A 17,949-nucleotide genomic window follows, 5' to 3' on the forward strand; every position below is an offset into this window, starting at 1 on the left:
ACCAGGAGGAAGCACCTGGCTCCTGGCTTTGGATAGGTGCTGCGCACTGCCACAGCAGCCATTTGTGGAGTGAACCAGCGGAAGGAAGAAGTTTCTCTCTCTGTCTCTCTCTCACTGTCTAACTCTGCCTGTCCAAAAACAAACAAACAAACAAAAAGATACAAACTGCCTAAATGGGTTAAAAGAAAAAAACCATTATTTGCTGCCTGCAAGAACACATCTCACCAACAAAGATACATGCAGACTGAAAGTAAAATGATGAAAAAAGATATCCCATGCTAACAGAAACCAAAAAAGAGCTGGTGTAGCCATCCTAACTTCAGACAAAATAAACTTTAACATGAAAACTGTTAAAAAGGACAAAGAAGGGCACTATGTAATGATTAAAGGATCAATTCAAAAGGAGATGTGAGAATTATAAGTGTATATACACATAATTACAGGACAAATGGGTATTTAAAAGAAATATTAATGGATTTAAAGGGAGACATAGACTCCAATACAACAGTAACGGGGGCATTCTATACCCTACTTTCAGCTATGGACAGATTAACCAGATAGAAAATCAGCAAGGAAAAAACAGAGTTATTGGAGAGTATAGACCAAATGCACCTAACAATAGCAACAGAACTTTTCATTCTACAGATGCAGAATACACATTATTCTCACCAGTGCGTGGAAATTTGTCTAGGATAGACCATGTGCTGGGCCATAAATCTAGCCCCACCAAATTCAAGAAAATCAAATGACATCATGTATCTTCCCTGACCACAATAGAATGAAGCTGGAAATCAACAACTCAAGAACCCCTAAAACATATGCAGACACATGGAGACTGACTGAATAACATGTTACTGATTGAACAGTGGGCTATTGAAGAAATAAAAATAAAAAGAGAGATCAAAATATTTCTGGAAATGAATGATGATGACAACACAACATATCAAAACTCATATGATACAGAAAAAGCAGTGTTAAAGGGAAGGTTATAGCAATTGCTTCCTACACCAAGAAATTGGAAAGGCACCAAATAAATGAGCTATTAATGCATCTCAAGAACCTAGAAAAACAACAGCAAACCAAACCAAAACTAGTAATAGAAAAGAAATAATTAAGATTGGAAAAGAAATAAGCACAATTGAAACAAAAAAATACAAAAAAAGTTAGTGAAATGAAAAGCTGATTTTTTGAAAAAAATAAACAAAATTGACACACCATTGGCCCAACTAACCAAAAAAAGAGAGAGATTATCCAAAGCAATAAAAATAGAGATAAAAAGGAAATGCAATAACAGACACCACAGAAATAAAAAGAATCATCAGAGATTACTACAAAGAGCTTTATGCCAAGAAACTAGGAAACCTAGAAGAAATGTATACATTCCTGGAAACATACAACCTACCTAAATTGATCCATGAAGACATAGAAAACCTAAACAGATTGATAACTGAGACAGAAAGTGAATCAGTAATAAAGACACTCCTGGCAAAGAAAAGCCCACGACTGGATGGCTTCCCTGCTGAATTCTACCAGGCATTTAAGGAAGAAATTACTCCAATTTTTTTAAAAAATATTTATTTATTTATTTGAAATTCATAGTTACACAGAGAGAGGAGAGGCAGAGAGAGAAAGAGAGAGAGAGAGAGAGAGAGAGAGAGAGGGAGATCTTCTATCTGATGGTTCACTCCCCAGATGGCCACATCTGCCAGAGCTGTGCTGATCCGAAGCCAGGATCCAGGAGCTTTCTCTGGGTCTCCCATGCTGGTGCAGAGGCCCAAGGACTTGGGTCATCTTCTACTGCTATCCCACACCATAGCAAAGAGCTCGATCAGAGTGGAGCAGCCAGGCCTCAAACCGGTGCCCATATGGGATGCCAGCGATTCAGGACAGGGCGTTAACCCACTACTCTACAGCACCAGCCCCTAACTCCAATTCTTCTCAAGCTATTCCAAACAACTAAAAGGGAAGGAATCCTCCCAAACTCCTATTATGAAGCCCACATCACACTAATTCCTAAACTTGAAAAACACAATAAAGAGAACTACAGACCAATTTCCCTGATGAATATAGACACAAAGATTCTCAACAAAATACTAGCCATTTGAATCCAGAAACACATCAGAAAGATCATTCACCAAGACTGAGTAGGATTTACCTCTGGTATGCAGGGATGGTTCAACATTCACGAATCAATCTGATATATCAAATTAACAAACTGAAGAACAAAAGTCACATAATTATCTCAATAGATGCAGAGAAAGTATATGATAAAATAAAACATCCTTTCATAATGAAAACTTTAAGCAAATTGGGTATAGAAGGAACACTCCTCAAAATGATCCAGGCAATTTATGACAAACCCACAGCCAGCTTCCTATTGAATGGGGAAAAGTTGGAAGCATTCCTGCTGAGATCCAGAAACAGACAGGGATGCCCACTCTTACCATTGCTATTCAATATAGTCCTGGAAGTCTTAGCCAGAGCCATGAAAGTAGAAAAAGAAATCAAAAGGATACAAATTGGGAAGGAAGAAGTCAAACTATCCCTATTTGCAGATTGCATGATTCTATATATAGGGGATCCAAAAGACTCCACCAAAAGACTATTGGAACTCATAAAAGAGTTTGGTAAAGTAGCAGGATATAAAATCAATACACAAATATCAACAGCCTTTGGATACACAGACAATGCCATGGCTGAGAAAGAACTTCTAAGATCAATCTCATTCACAATAGCTACAAAAAAATCAAGTATCTTGGAATAAATTTAACTAAGGATGTCAAATATCTCTATGATGTGATTTACAAAACATTAAAGAAAGAAATAGAAGAAAACACACAAAAAATGGAAAAGTCTTCCATGTTCATCGATTGGAAGAATCAATATCATCAAAATGTCCATACTATTAAAACAACTTACATTAACACAATGCTAAACAAAATACCAAGGACATTCTTCTCAGATATTAAAAGAAATGCTGAAATTCATATGGAAACACAGGAGACTGCAAATAGCTAAAGCAATCTTATACAACTAAAACAAAGCCAGAGGCATCACAATACCAGATTTCAAGACATACTAGAGGGCAATTATAGTCAAAACAGCATGGGGGCAGGTGTTGTGGCATAGTGAGTAAAGCTGCCACCTGCAGTGCTGGTATCCCATATTGGCACCAGTTTGAGTCCCGGCTGCTCCATTTCTTATCTAGCTCTCTGCCATGGCCTGGGAAAGAAGTAAAAGATGATCCAACCCTTTGGTCCCCTGCACCCATGTGGGAGACCCAGAAGAAGCTCCTGGCTCCTGGATTCGGATCTGCATAGCTCTAGTCATTATAGCCTTCTGGGTAATGAACCAGTAGATAGAAGACTTTCTCTCTCTCTCTCTCTCTCTCTCTCTCTGCCTCTGCCTCTCTGTAACTCTGCCTTTCAAATAAATAAATTTTAAAAAAAGTATGGTACCAGTACAAAAACAGATGGATTGACCAGTGGAATAGAATAGAAATATCAGAAATCAATCCATGCATCTACAACCAATTTATCTTTGACAACAAAGCTAAAATCAATCCTTGGAGCAAGAATAGTCTCTTCAACAAATGGTGCTGAGAAAACTGCCTCTCCACATGAAGAAGCATGAAGCAATCAGCATATGTGTTATCTGTACCCCCATGTTTATTGTGGCTCAATTCACAATAGCTAAGATATGCAATCAACCCAAATGCCTGTCAACTGAAGATTGGATAAAGAAAGTATGGGATATATACACTATGGAATACTACACAGTGATAAAAAATGAAATCCTTTGCAACTGGAAAACGTGCTTATTGAAATAAGCCAGTCCCAGAAGGACAAATACTATATATTTTCATGATCTGTGATAACTAATAGAGCTCCTAAAAGGTATTTTATAGAAGAGAAACCAACACTTCAAGATGCAATGACTGAACAGCCTTTGTCTTGACTATTGATAACAGGGTTTTTTTTTTTTTCATATAATTTGCTGAACTCTTTACTTAGTATAGAGTTAGTCATATGTATATAAAGTTAATTGAAAATAGATATTAGTAAAAAATAAGAATGAAAATAGGAGAGAGAATAGGAAGAGGGGTGGGAATGTGGGTGAGATGATGGGTACAGTGGGAAGAATCACTATATTCTAAAGTTGTATTTATGAAAAGCATGAACTTTGTATTCCTTAAATAAAAGGTTTCTGAAAATAACTAAATATCACTTGTTAGCTAAAGACACTCTTGAATGCCACCTCTGTAGTGAAGGCCTCTCTAATCCCTGCACATGTAAAGCAATCTTGCCCTCAGCTATAAGCCTTATGGACAGAACCTTGGTCCTATTTGTTCATATCAGGAGTTCCAGGCTGTGGTGGGTACTCAAGAGTATGTATCAGATGAATGAAGTCCTTGATTACGTCTCTATCACAGAAGAGGTCACAGCATACATTCAATCATAGGCTTTTTTCCTACAAATAAGCATTAAGCTGTGATTTCCATGAAGGCATAGCTGAAAGTTTGTCCTAATTTTTATTTCTTTCAGTTTTTACCATAATGATTGATGTCTACCAAGTATATGCTGAATAAAATAATTGAGAATGGTCCATTTGTCCAAGAAGCACTAAAAGGTACAAATCAATGTGCTATGATGTTGTGCTAGGATTGCTTGGAATTCTTTTGGGTTCCAATCCCTGTTGGTCATAAATTCAGAAAAAGCATGGTCCAAAGGGATGTCAATGCTAACTACGCTCCAAATAGGGGAGTTTAAGATCATTGATTTCAACTACATCCACCAGTGAAAAACACCAACATTAGAGGACTAAATGAGATGTTAATGGAGCGTCTGGCAGCATCAGGCAATCCAAACCCCTGCCTCCACATCCACACTAGGAATTCTTGTCCCCTACCCTCAGGGGACCATTTACCTGGAAATGATGTGGACTGACATAGATAGCAAGACTAACACTAAACAAAACCTTACCCAACTATTTCTTAATTTCACTATTTCCTCATTTGTCCAACTCTTTGTGGTATTATACCACGGATAAATGTGCCAACTATTGTTTCTGCTGCCTCAAACCGTACAGCCTAATGCCACCAGATGACCTCCACATCCTATACTCTGAAAAGGCCATTGGAGGCAGCCAGTCCAGGAAAAGGAAGCAGGAAGCTTAGAGAAAGAGAAGAGGAACTCAAGACACTGGAGCTTAGAGAATGAAAAGTGGCAGACACTAGAGAAACTAAGAGAAAACAGGAGAAAAGCAAGCTCCAATATGATACAAATATCCAGAAATCAGGAGACTTATGGGAACCAAAAAAGGAAGGAAACCAGGTAGATACAGGCAAAGGAAAGAGACAGAAGCCAAAAACAAACAAGCAAAACAAAACCTTAGCAGGGAAGAATACACAGTTCTTGACTAGATTCCTAATTAACTCAGTAGAGCATCTGTTTTTTTTTTTATCTTTTAAGATTTATGATTTATTTTATCTATTTGAAAGACAGAGTTACAGAGAGGTAGAGACAGAGAGAGAGGTATTCCTTCTGCTGGTTCACTCCCCAAATGGCCTCAACAGCTGGAGCTGAGCCAATCTGAAGCCAGGAGCTTCTTCCAGGTCTCCAACATGAGTGCAGGGGTCCAAGCATTTGGGCCATCCTCTGCTTCTTTCCCAGGCACATTAGCAGGGATCTGGATTGGATATGGAGCATCCAGGACTCAAACAGTTGCCCATATGGGATGCTGGCACTACAGGCCAGGGCTTTAACCCACTGTACCACAGCACCAGCCCTAAGAGAGCATCTGTTCTAATTTACACTGGTTACGGGGGCTGTGGTGCATCACAGACTGATGGAGAGGTGGATGAAAAGCAGCAGTCCCACACTCTGTCAGAGGAAATTCCTTTGATTCTTAAGAAAGACCAGTAAGCGGCCACAGAAACAAAAATAGACAAATAGCATGAACAGACTACACTGGCAAAAAAATGTGTAAGTGACCAATGAACATGAAAAAATATTCAAGTTCACTGTAAATCAAGTAAAAACACAAACACATTTTGGGGAGGGGGTGTTTAGCAGTTAGAACACCTACATCCATATTGAAGTGCTTGGGTTTGATCCCTAGCTCCAGGTCTTTCCACTAACTTCCCATCAATACAGATGCTGGTGGCAGCAAGTGAAGTCTCAAGTATTTGGGTCCCTACCACCTATATGGGAGACCCAGATTGAGTTCCCAGCACCTTACTTCAACCTGCCCAGCTCCAGCTAATGTAGGCATTTAGGAAGTGAACCAATTTTACAGTTGCTGGTGGAGGGGAGAGTTCTCTGCCAATGTGCCAACATGTTAGAGCTGCGGGTTGAGGGGTTTTATTCCCCAGCCTCCCATTTGGCAGAATTCTACCACTCCAGCAAATGGGAGTGTGCTCTCTCTCTCTTTCCCTCTCTCCTTCTCCCTCTGTGTGTGTTTGTGTATGTCTATCTGCCTATGAATTAGAATAAATAACTTGAATAAAAATATGTTAATAACAATAACTTTTTAGAAAGAAAGTAAAACTTGTTAGTAACAATGAGTGTGGCATTTGAATCATGACCCACTTTCAGCTCTACATTATTATAACTCTACCCTGGGTGCTCTAGTCCAGGACTCCCTCTCCTCCCAGCTCCCAGTCTAAGGCTCCAGTTTCTCCCACAAGGGGGAAGCTGCCCTCATTTTCCCCCCTTCTCCTCCCCATCTCCTGCTCTCAAAAAATTTATTCCAGGGCTTAGTATTTCAAGCCTAGCATTCTTCACACACCCTTAACTCACAGGTGGAAACTCTGCCTCAGGTGCAGCAAGGTGAGAATACTGGGGCTTGAAGGAGGCAGAAGAAATGTAGTAAATGAGTAAAGATGCTCAGTCCAGTTGAACAAATAGGCTAAATATTTGAATAAAGACTTGACTTTTAAAAAAGAAGCATATGGGACCAGTACAGTGACACAGTGGGTTAAGCCACTATCACCTGCACTGGCACTCCATATGGGAGTTGGTTTGAGTCCCAGCCACTCTGCTTCTGGTCCAGCTCCCTACTAATACACCTGGGAAAACAGTGGAGGATATCCCAAGTCTTTTGGCTCCTGCACCCATGTAGGAGACCTGATGAAGGTCCCGGCTCCTGGCTTCAGCCTGGCCCAGCTCCAGTCATTGTGGCCATCTGGGGAATGACCAAGCAGGTGGAAGACTCACTCTCTCTCTCTCTCTCTCTCAACTATGCCTTTCAAATAAATAAAATGAAAATCTTTAAAAAATTTAAAAAAGGAAAATGGAGATCAGCATTGTGGTGCAGCCAGTTAAGCAGCTGCCTATAACACCAGCATCCCATAACAGAGTCCCTGCTCCAGTCCTGGCTACTCCATTTTTAATTCAGCTTCTTGCAAACGCACCTGGGAAATTAACAGATGTTGACCCAAATACTTAGTCCCCTAATTTAAAGTCTCACATGGGAGACTCTGATGAAGTTACTGACTCCTGGCTTCAGCCTAACCCAGTCCTGGCTTTGTGGTCATCTGGGAAGTGAACCAGTGGATGGTTCTCTCTCTCTGTATATATAAATGTATATATTATATGTATATAATACTTATGTATATATGCATATAATATTATATGTATATTATGTTATATGTATACATGCATATATCTATATATCTATATATAGATATATAGAGATCTTTATATATATATAGAGAGAGAGATCTTCCTGCCACTCTGTCTTTTGAATAAATAAAATAAGTGAATCTTTAAAAATACATATATATGGATGACTCATTATCACATAAAAAGTGCTCAACATCATTAGTCATCAAAGAAATGGCATTCCCCGTTGTTTGTAATATCCACAATATGGAAGCAACCTAAGGATCCATCAACAGAGGAAGGAATACTGTCCAGCCTTTATAAGGAAGGAAACCTTGTCATTTGTTACATGAATGAACATGAAGGACATTATGCTATGTAAAATAAGCCAGGTGTAGAAAAACAAAGACTGCATGCCACCATCAGTGGAATCTAGAGTTGAACTCATGGAAGTAGAGAGTAGAATGGTGGTTTCAAGGGGCAAGAGGACTAGGGGATTGGCAGAGGTTGATCAAAGGATGCAAAACTTCAGTCTGAAAGAGAGATTTATTCAAAAGATCTGTTATACAATGTGGTGAGTATTATCACTAGTAATATGTTGTAATCTTGAGACTTGCAAAGACAGTAGATTTCTAGGTGTTCTCACCACATACATACACAAAGACAGTAAGTCCTTATGTTGAAATAATATGGGTGCCACAGCTCACTTGGCTAATCCTCCACCTGCGGCGCCGGCACACCGGGTTCTAGTCCCGGTCGGGGCGCTGGATTCTGTCCCGGTTGCCCATCTTCCAGTCCAGCTCTCTGCTGTGGCCCGGGAGTGCAGTGGAGGATGGCCCAAATCCTTGGGCCCTGCATCCACATGGGAGACCAGGAGGAAGCACCTGGCTCCTGGCTTCGGATCGGCCCGGCGTGCCGGCCGCAGTGCGCCAGCCGTAGCGGCCACTTTGGGGGTGAACCAATGGAAAAGGAAGACCTTTCTCTCTGTCTCTCTCTCTCACTGTCTAACTCTGCCTGTAAAAAAAAAAAAAGAAAGAAAGAAATAATACATTGTTAATTCACTTGATTTATCTACTTCACAATGCATACATATTTCAACATGTACAGGATAAATATATACTATTTTTATCAGTCAATTAAACTAAAGAAAAAAGACAAAAATAATGGGAAAAATCAGTCAGGCCTTAACTTGGGCAAAATCATATTCTGAGCTGTATTGTGTGGCTGAGAGCCACTGGAGACAATTTAACAAACATGATGATGTATGGATAACCTTTTGAAAATTTAGAATGAAAATAACTGGAGGAATTGGCATTTAATCCTGGTGGGCGAGTGTAAATGTTAGTAGCACAATTGACAGGGGGCAGGAGCAAGGCAAAGTGTATGCATTTGATGATAACTTTAACATGTTTAATGCATGAACCTTGGAAGCATCAATCCTTCTTCAAGGCATTTATCCTGTGCACAAGAAATTTTGTGGTAACATTGGAGTAGTGGAGAAATGGAACAACCCACACATCCCTTACTTGGAGACTGGCTAAATAATGAGAAGAAATGCATAAGACAAATGTGGTTACTGGTGGGTAGTGCTATAATTTTAAGATAATTTTTATTTTTTATCATTTTATTTCTTAGAGTATGCCTTACTTTTGTAATTTTAATAAATTCACATATTTTCTTTAAAAATGAGATACTTCTGAAATTAAATTTAGCCTCAGTATTGGCTAAATGCAGAGCAACAGGATTCACATATATTTTGGTGGAGTATAAAATGTTACAATCCCTTTGGAAAATACTTTCTTATAAAATTCAGTATGCTTATAAATTTCTCTTATGATCCTGCCATCACTTCTAGGTAGTTATAAAAGAATGTGGTTTTATAAAGTTTGCATAAAATGTTTATAGCAGCATCACTCAAAGTATCCAAAATTGGTGGGAAAAATCCCAAAAGTCCATCCACAGAAGAATGAATAAACAAATTGCAGGATATTCATACAATGAAATGCTACTGTGAATATTTTTTAAAAAGTAAGACAAGTAACTTTTAAAACAAGTTTTTTTTTTTTTTTAATCAGTAAGGACCTTCTTTATTTACTTCAATTCATACCATGTAGACAAATATACAGCAGATTCCTCCTGGGGGTTATTTGACAGTTGCTGAATTGGTTTTGGGGGCTCAAATCCAAGTGAGACAACTGAAAAAAAGTTTCATTTCATCCTGTTACATAGTCAATATTATCCAGATTTTTAGACATTAATAAAAGCATATGATGTTTCTATTCTTTGTAAGTAGAATTATTTACCAATAAGTTCCAAATGGCTCTTGTTTCACAGACACTTCTCAAGCTTAATATTAAAACTTTTCATTTTTCCTTCTTATTTTTATTCCTTTTTATTTTTAAGCAGCAAAATCTCATGATGAATTAAGCAATGCAAACTATGTTACAAACAAGAAATTTCTTCCACTCCTTCCAACCTGAAGCCATTCTGATCTCAGCAAAGATTTCTAAAACAATGCAAGAAGGGTCAGTTCTGGTTTTTGGCTGCCAAAATAGGTTCTTGGATCCAGTTTCCTTTTAGCACTTTTATTGGCTACCTCCTCCTCATTTTTAGCTACTTTATTAAAGTATAATTGACATATACAATGCTACACATAATTAATATACGTAACTTGATGAGTTTTGAGATAAGCCTATACCTGTGAAATCATCACAGTTGACTCCATCAACCTGTTCCTCACCTCTGAAAGCGTTTTTTCTCCTTCTTTCCCTCATTCCCTTCTTTCTCCCGCCCTTCCTTCATTTTTTCCTTCCTCCCTTCCTTCCTTCTCTTCCTCCTTCCCTTCCTTCCTTCCTTCCTTCCTTCCTTTCTTTTTCCTTCCCTCCCTTCTTCCCACCATGTCTGCCTCTCTACCTTCTGTCCTTCCTATTATCTATTTGAGTACTACTCATCTTTTATTACTTGGCTCTGGTCTCATAAAAAAAGGTTTTTAAAATAAGGGGGTTTTTTGAATCTCAAAAATTTATGCTGAATGAAGAAGTCTTATGTAAGACTACATATTGTGTGATTCCATTTAGATGAAGTTCTGGTAGAGGCAGAATTACTCTCTAGGGGAAAAAAACAGAAGAATTTTTGCCCCTTGAGTGAGAATGTGGCGATTAAGTTAGGAGGAAAATGAGGGAATTAAAAAAGAATTTTAATTGAATTTCTCTGAAAGGCAGAGACAAAGACAAAGAGAGCTACTGGCTCATGACTCAAATACCCACAACAGCAGATCTGGGTCAGGCCAAAACCAGGAGCTGGAAACTCAATCTGAATCTCCCATGCAGGTGGCAAGGACCTGAGTACTTGAGCCATCACTTGCTGCCTCCTAAGATGTGCAGTAACAGGAAAGCGGATCAGAAGTGAAGCTGGGGATAGAACCCAAGGGACACAGGCAACACAAATGGCCTTTCTGTTTTATTTTCAGTTTTTATTTCAAAGGCAGAGAGACAAAGATATTCCTTCCATCTGTTGGTTCACTCCCCAAATGCCTGCAACAGCCAAGGATGCCACTGTGCCAGACACAGTGAAATGATGGGATTTTCATGGTGATAGCATATTCTGCTTTTTCTTGGCAGTTTGGGTTACACAGCTGTGAAAATTTGTGACTTAGAATTTGCATATTTCAATTATACATTTTACTTCAAAAAGTTATTTTAAAAAAACTATATATACATATATAGATATAGTGACCTGTAATTAATATTTTGCAAGCTGAAGTATCTAGCAAAGAAGGTATTGGTGTTCCACATTTCTCATTGGCAGGAACACAGCCAGATGTCATCCTCATTGTTGTATTGGAACTGGCTCATTCCGACTTATAAAACTCAATTGTTAAATTCCCAAGAATTCCATGAGCCAGTTAATGTCACACTGGAACCTTGAATTGGCCACTGGGGGACTATCTACACAAGGGAAACTGTTAACTGCTACAAATCAGAGTTTTGTATTGATAGTTAGTTGTTAAATATTTACCAATACATCACTGCCCACATACAAAAAAACCCTGGTAAGGAAAATGAAAAATAATAACATAAAGTAAGCAAAACATATGTGAGTTACAGGTTGGAATATAAACACCTGAGCCAAATCACGCCTTTTGCAGCATGGATGGAAACAAAAATGACTAATAATAGTCAAGCAACATTGTCCCACGCATGTTTTGAAAGCAAAGTGTAGGCACCAATTAAGCCATTTTTTCTTTATGAACCAAATTTCTATGTCAGGTTTTTCTGTGTAATATTAAATAGGTGTCATATAAACTTTGATAATTTATTTAAACATTTTATCTCACCTTTCCAACCAGCTTATGTTTGTTCAGACAAGAGTCAAGATAACCATTAATTTTTTAGTAAATTCATTATCTAATTTTTAATTTGTTTGTAAAATTAAATGATAATATATTTTACACATGCCCAATTTACATTTTTAATAAAATCAAATTCCCAGATTAAGCCAAAGGATACAAATTATTTATTAACCTACAGACAATGATTAGTTAAGATAGTTTATAGAGAAAAAGGGACCATCATCCTCTTGGTTGGCAAGAAAATAATTTTTAATATAATAGAACTAAAGTCATTGACTCAGAGCTTTCCCGTTTTCTATTATCTGGGTACTAAGAAATATAGAGCAGAAACATTCAGTTCTATCTGTCTTTTGGAATAACTTAAAAAGCTTTATAAGAAAGAGGAAGCATTTTTTTCTTTTCTTTTTAAAGATGTTATTTATTTAGTTATTTGAGAGGCAGAGTTACAGAGACAGGGAGAGACAGAGAGAAAGGTCTTCCATGTGCTGGTTCATTCCCAAAATGGCCACAATGGCTGGAGTTGAGCCAACCTGAAACGAGGAGCCAAGAGCTTCTTCTGAGTTTCCCATGCATATGCAGGGACCCAAGCACTTAGACCATCTTCTACTGCTTTCCCAGGCCATAGCAGAGAGCTGGATCAGAAGAAGAGCAGCCGGGACTTGAACTGGCACCCATATGGGATGCTGGTGCCACAGGTGGAGGCTTTACCCACTACACTATAGAGCTGGCCCCAAAACAATTTTTCTTCTATCAATTATGGACAAACTTGATCTAGACAAATTCTTCCACTAATGCAATTATGAAAAAAAAATGGAGTAAAGTATGTTCTAAACTTGTTTGCATCAGAAAACCGAAGGACAGGATGTGAGAATCTGGAACTAAAATGGAGAAGTGGATAGGAGGGGAGGGGAGGGGAACAGAGGAGAGGATAGGGGAAGAAGAAAGGAGAAGGGAGGAGAGGGAATGGAAGAGAAGCCCAAAAATTTAATCCTAAAATGAGGCTCCACTTTTCCATTGCCCCGGGCACTACTTCTGTGATGGTCTTGCTGCTTTTTGTCTTCTAAGCCATATATGATGTAACTGTGATAGAACCTTTCCTCTTTGAGAGAATATATCTTTTGTACTCAACTTTTCCTGATGGAGGTTTGAGGATCCAAAAGCTATTTCCAGACCCATAGTAGTCTAATTTTTTTGTGTGTTTGGGAGTTCATAGTTGTTTTTTTTTTTTCATATAATTGTCTCAAACATTTAGTAGACTTTTGACCCATTTGCTTCCACATAATTCTTTGCACCTTAATCACAAACAAAGTTGTTTTTTAAAAACAACTTTTGCATTTGATTAAGTGATTTGCATCTTTGTTCCACTATGCCTCTCATCCTTGCTGCTCTTCGCTCTCATGCCTCTCTTTCAACTTGATGCTTTCTCAACAAGCTCTTTTCCAACAACTTGGTTAGAAACAAAGAAGCCTCCAAAGCTGCTCTTTAGGGTTTAATTGTCTTGTCCATCCTGGTGATGACCCAAATTTGGAATTTCTGTATTTCTTTTATCCTGTTTATATTCCTCTATTTCTTCTAACACCTACTCAAAGCAGCTAGCAAAAACCAACACACACTGTCACTCTGTGTAGGCAAGTGATTCACCTACCAATTTATTACAGTGATAGTTCTACCAAAAGTTTTGTCACTGCAAAAAAATTATGTTTCCAATTCTATAGCCTATGATATCTGTTTTCTTGCCACACATCATGTAAACCAAAGGCATGGCTTTTGCAGTTTTGTCACAGCCATACCCAGTTCTTGTGTTAGTTCCATTTTCTGTGTTAAAGCAGGTGAGTCTGAATTAATAAATATAACTAAAAAATCCATAGTAGCTCGATAGAGCCTTTGTTCATATATCAGTCTAAATAGGGTTTCTGATAGGTTAGTGGTTCACATCCACATGGAGATTCAGGGATCTATTCTCTTTTCATCTGAGGCTCTTAAATCCCTATCATCATCTGCACCCTTGATTGATTACAATTAAAATTGTTGGCCAGAAATCTTCTAGACTCCTTCCATTAGCTGTCACTAAGTCACATAACCATATATAATTGGAAATAAAGCTGATAATTTAAGTGAGGTCTGTTCCTGGAAATAAAAGGAGAACATCATCCTATTCCAGCTACTTTAATCTTTGAACTATTTTATAACTAATTTGAAAAGCATTTTTTCAGGCCAAGAAATACATTGACTTGGTTCACAATTCATAAATGGTATCCAGTAAGTCTATACTCCCTTTCTACTTATGTCTGGTGTCTTTTATATAGTACACTGTTACACTACTTTCAAATTTGCTACTTTTGTAGCTTAAATTTGTAAATGTTGTCTTGGAGATAATTCCACCCATATTCATGAAGCACCTTTGACATTTTTTATGATTGGTTTTCCAGGTTATCAAATTTGTTGGCTTATAATTTGTCCTTATAATCACTAACAAACATTTGTAGTTCTTTTGCATCAGTTGGGATGTTTTCCTTTTAATCTCTGTATTTATTTGAATCTTCTCTTTTTTATTAGTCTAGGTAAACTTTTGTCAATTTTGTTTATATTTTAAAATAATCAACTTTACCTTTGGCTGACCTTTGTATTTTTTGTCTATGTTGCATGTATTCTTGCTTTTATTCATACCATATCATTCTTTCTACTAATTTTTGGTTTTGGTTGTTCTAGCTCCATGAGGCGCAAAAATAGTTGTTTCTTTGATATCTTTCTGCCCTTTTTTAAAAAATTTATTTTTTCTATTTCAAAGAGTTTCAGAGAGGTAGAGAGAGAGAGAGAGAGAGAGAGAGAGGTCTTCTATCAACTTGTTCACTCTCCAGATAGCCGCAATGGCTGGAGATAAGCTGATCTGAAGCCATGAGCCAGGAGCTTCTTCTGGGTCTCCTACATGGGTGCAGGGGACCAAGCACTTGGACCATCCTCTACTGCTTTCCCAGGCACATTGACAGGGAGCTGGATGGGAAGTGGAGCAGCCAGGACTCAAACTGAACCCCAGATGGGATGCCAACACTGTAAGCCAGGGCTTTACCCCAATGAGTCACAGTGGCAGCCCCCATTTCCTCCTTTCTGATGTAGGTATTGATTGCTACAGACTTGACTTTTAATACTGCTTTAACTGTATCCTTTAGGTTTGGGCATGTCTTTCTATTTCCATTTATTTCAAAGAATTTTTAAAAATTCATTCTTATTTTCTTTCTTGATCCATTGATTGGAGAGCTCATTCAAGTTCTGGCTCTTCTGCTTCTTATGCAACTTCCTGGAGGAAGCAGAGGATGACCCATGTTCTTGGGTTTCTGCCACCCACTTGAGAGATCCAGATTGAGTTCTGGGCTCCTGGTTTCAGTTCTGCCCAGCCCTAGAAACTGTTGGCATTTGGGGAGTGAACTGGTAGCTGGAAGATCTCTGTCTCTGTCTCTTCCTCTCTGTTGTTTTGACTTTCTATTTTTAATTTTTTTATTTAGTAAATATAAATTTTCAAAGTACAGTTTATGGATTACAATGGCTCCCCCCCCCATAATTTCCCTCCCACTCACACCCCTCCCATCTCCCGCTCCCTCTCCCATTCCATTCACATCAAGATTCATTTTCAATTACCTTTATATACAGATGATCAATTCAGTATATATTAAGTAAAGATTTCATCAGTTTGCACCCACACAGAAACACAGTGTAAAATACTGCTTCAGTACTAGTTATAGCATTAATTCACATTGGACAACACACTAAGGACAGATCCCACATGAGAAATAAGTACACAGTGACTCCTGTTGTTGACTTAACAATTTGACACTCTTGTTTATGGCGTCAGTAATCTCCCTAGGCTCTAGTCATGAGTTGCCAAGGTTATGGAAGCCTTTTGAGTTCACCAACTTCGATCTTATTCCGACAGGGTCATAGTCAAAGTGGAAGTTCTCTCCTCCCTTCAGAGAAAGGTACCTCCTTCTTTGATGGCCCCATTCTTTCCACTGGGATCTCACTCGCAGATATCTTCCATTCAGGTGTTCCTTTTTTTTTTTTTTTCAGGGTGTCTTGGCTTTCCATGCCTAAAATACTCTCATGGGCTCTTCAGCCATATCTGAATGCCTTAAGGGCTGATTCTGAGGCCAGAGTGCTATTTAGGACATCTGCCATTCTATGAGTTTACTGTGTATCCCGCTTCCCATGATGGATTGTTCGCTCCCTTTTGATTCTATCAGCTAGTATTAGCAGACACTAGACTTGTTTGTGTGATCCCTTCGACTCAGACTTTCAAATAAATACATGCACTAGTAAATAAATGAACCTTAACAAAAAGCTCAATAACAAAGATTTTTTTATTTGACAGATAGAGTTAGATAGTGAGGGAGAGAGACAGAGAGAAAGGTCTCCCTTCCATTGGTTTACCCCCCAAATGGCCACTATGGCCAGAGCTATGCCAATCCAAAGCCAGGAGCCAGGTACTTCCTCCTGGTCTTCCATGCGGGTGCAGGGCCCAAGCACTTAGGCCATCCTCCACTGCCTTCCCAGGCCACAGCAGAGAGCTGGACTGGAAGAGCAGCAACCAGGACTAGAACCCGGTGCCCATATGGGATGCCAGCACCACAGACATAGGATTAACCAAGTGAGCCACAGCACCGGCCCCCAAAAAGCTCAACAATACTAAAACACAAACTATGCAGTGAACCCTGCTCCAGACATTGAGTATTAGTTAAAATATAAACAGGGTTAAAAATTAAGAGTTAAACATTTCTCAAAAAATGAGATTAAGGGGCCAGCGCTGTGGCATCTACCTACAGCAACAACATCCCACGTGGATGCCAGTTTGAGTCCCCGTTGCTCTACTTCATATCCAGCTCCCAGCTGATGGCCTGGGAAAGTAGTAGAAGATGGCCAACACCTTCATGATAGACCCGGAAGAAGCTCCCGGCTCCTGGCTTTGGATCAGCCCAGGTCTTCGGGCATTGCGGACATTTGCGGAGTGAACCAGCAGATGGAAGACCGACCTCTCTATCTCTCCCTCTTTATTTTACTCTGCCTTTTAAGTAAATAAATAACTTTTTAAAATGAGATTAAAACATACCCTGACTTGCTCCCCATGTAGGATCTCTGTCCTTAATGAGCTGTACTATGAGAATTAACAATGAAACTTGTCTACAAACAGTACTTTATACTTTGTGTGTCCATATGGGTGTAAACTGTTGCAATCTTTACTTAGTATAGAGTTGATCTTCTGTATATAAAGATAATTAAAAATGAATCTTGATGAAGAATGAGAAGGGTGTGGGAGTAGGAGGTGGGATGGTTTGGGGGTAGGAGGGCAGGTAAGAGGGGAAGTACCGCTATAATCCAAAAGTTGTACCTATGAAGTTTATCTTTATTAAATAAAAGCTTTCTATAAAAAAAAAGCAAATGGCTCTGAAAAAAATACCCTGCAAGGAGTTTACTTTTTGTACAGGTAAATAGTCCATAACCACCCAGTTAAGTGCCTTGTCACAGACCCTTTCTGAGGCAAATAATCCACACAGCTCTTGCCACATACACTTTCCATGATTTGCACTAAGGACTCTAGAAGAAACTTCCCTGAACTTTCAGTTCCTACAAAAATGAAATAACGGGTATCAGAAATACTTTCCAACTATTAAAAAAAATAAAATTAGGCAAAGTATATAAAGTAATTATTTCAGGGTTTTTTTTTTTTTAATTCTTTCTTTATTTAAAAGGAAAAGAGAGAAGAGTTTGTCCATACACTGCTTCATTCTCCAAATGCCTCTAACAGCCATGAGTGGGCCAGCCAAATCTAGGAGCCTGGAATTGAACAGGTCAAATGAAGAGACCAAATGAACCCTGTCAGAGTCTGTCCCATGAACTAGAACCTTGGGGTTTCTCAGTTTTGATACTATTGTCATCTTGAGTCAGCTGTTCTTTGTCATGAAGAACTGTCCTAAGCCTTTTAGGAATCTTTGGTTTCTATTCAGC

The sequence above is a fragment of the Oryctolagus cuniculus genome, chromosome 3 (genome assembly GCF_964237555.1).
Source record: "Oryctolagus cuniculus chromosome 3, mOryCun1.1, whole genome shotgun sequence".
NCBI lineage: Eukaryota > Metazoa > Chordata > Mammalia > Lagomorpha > Leporidae > Oryctolagus > Oryctolagus cuniculus.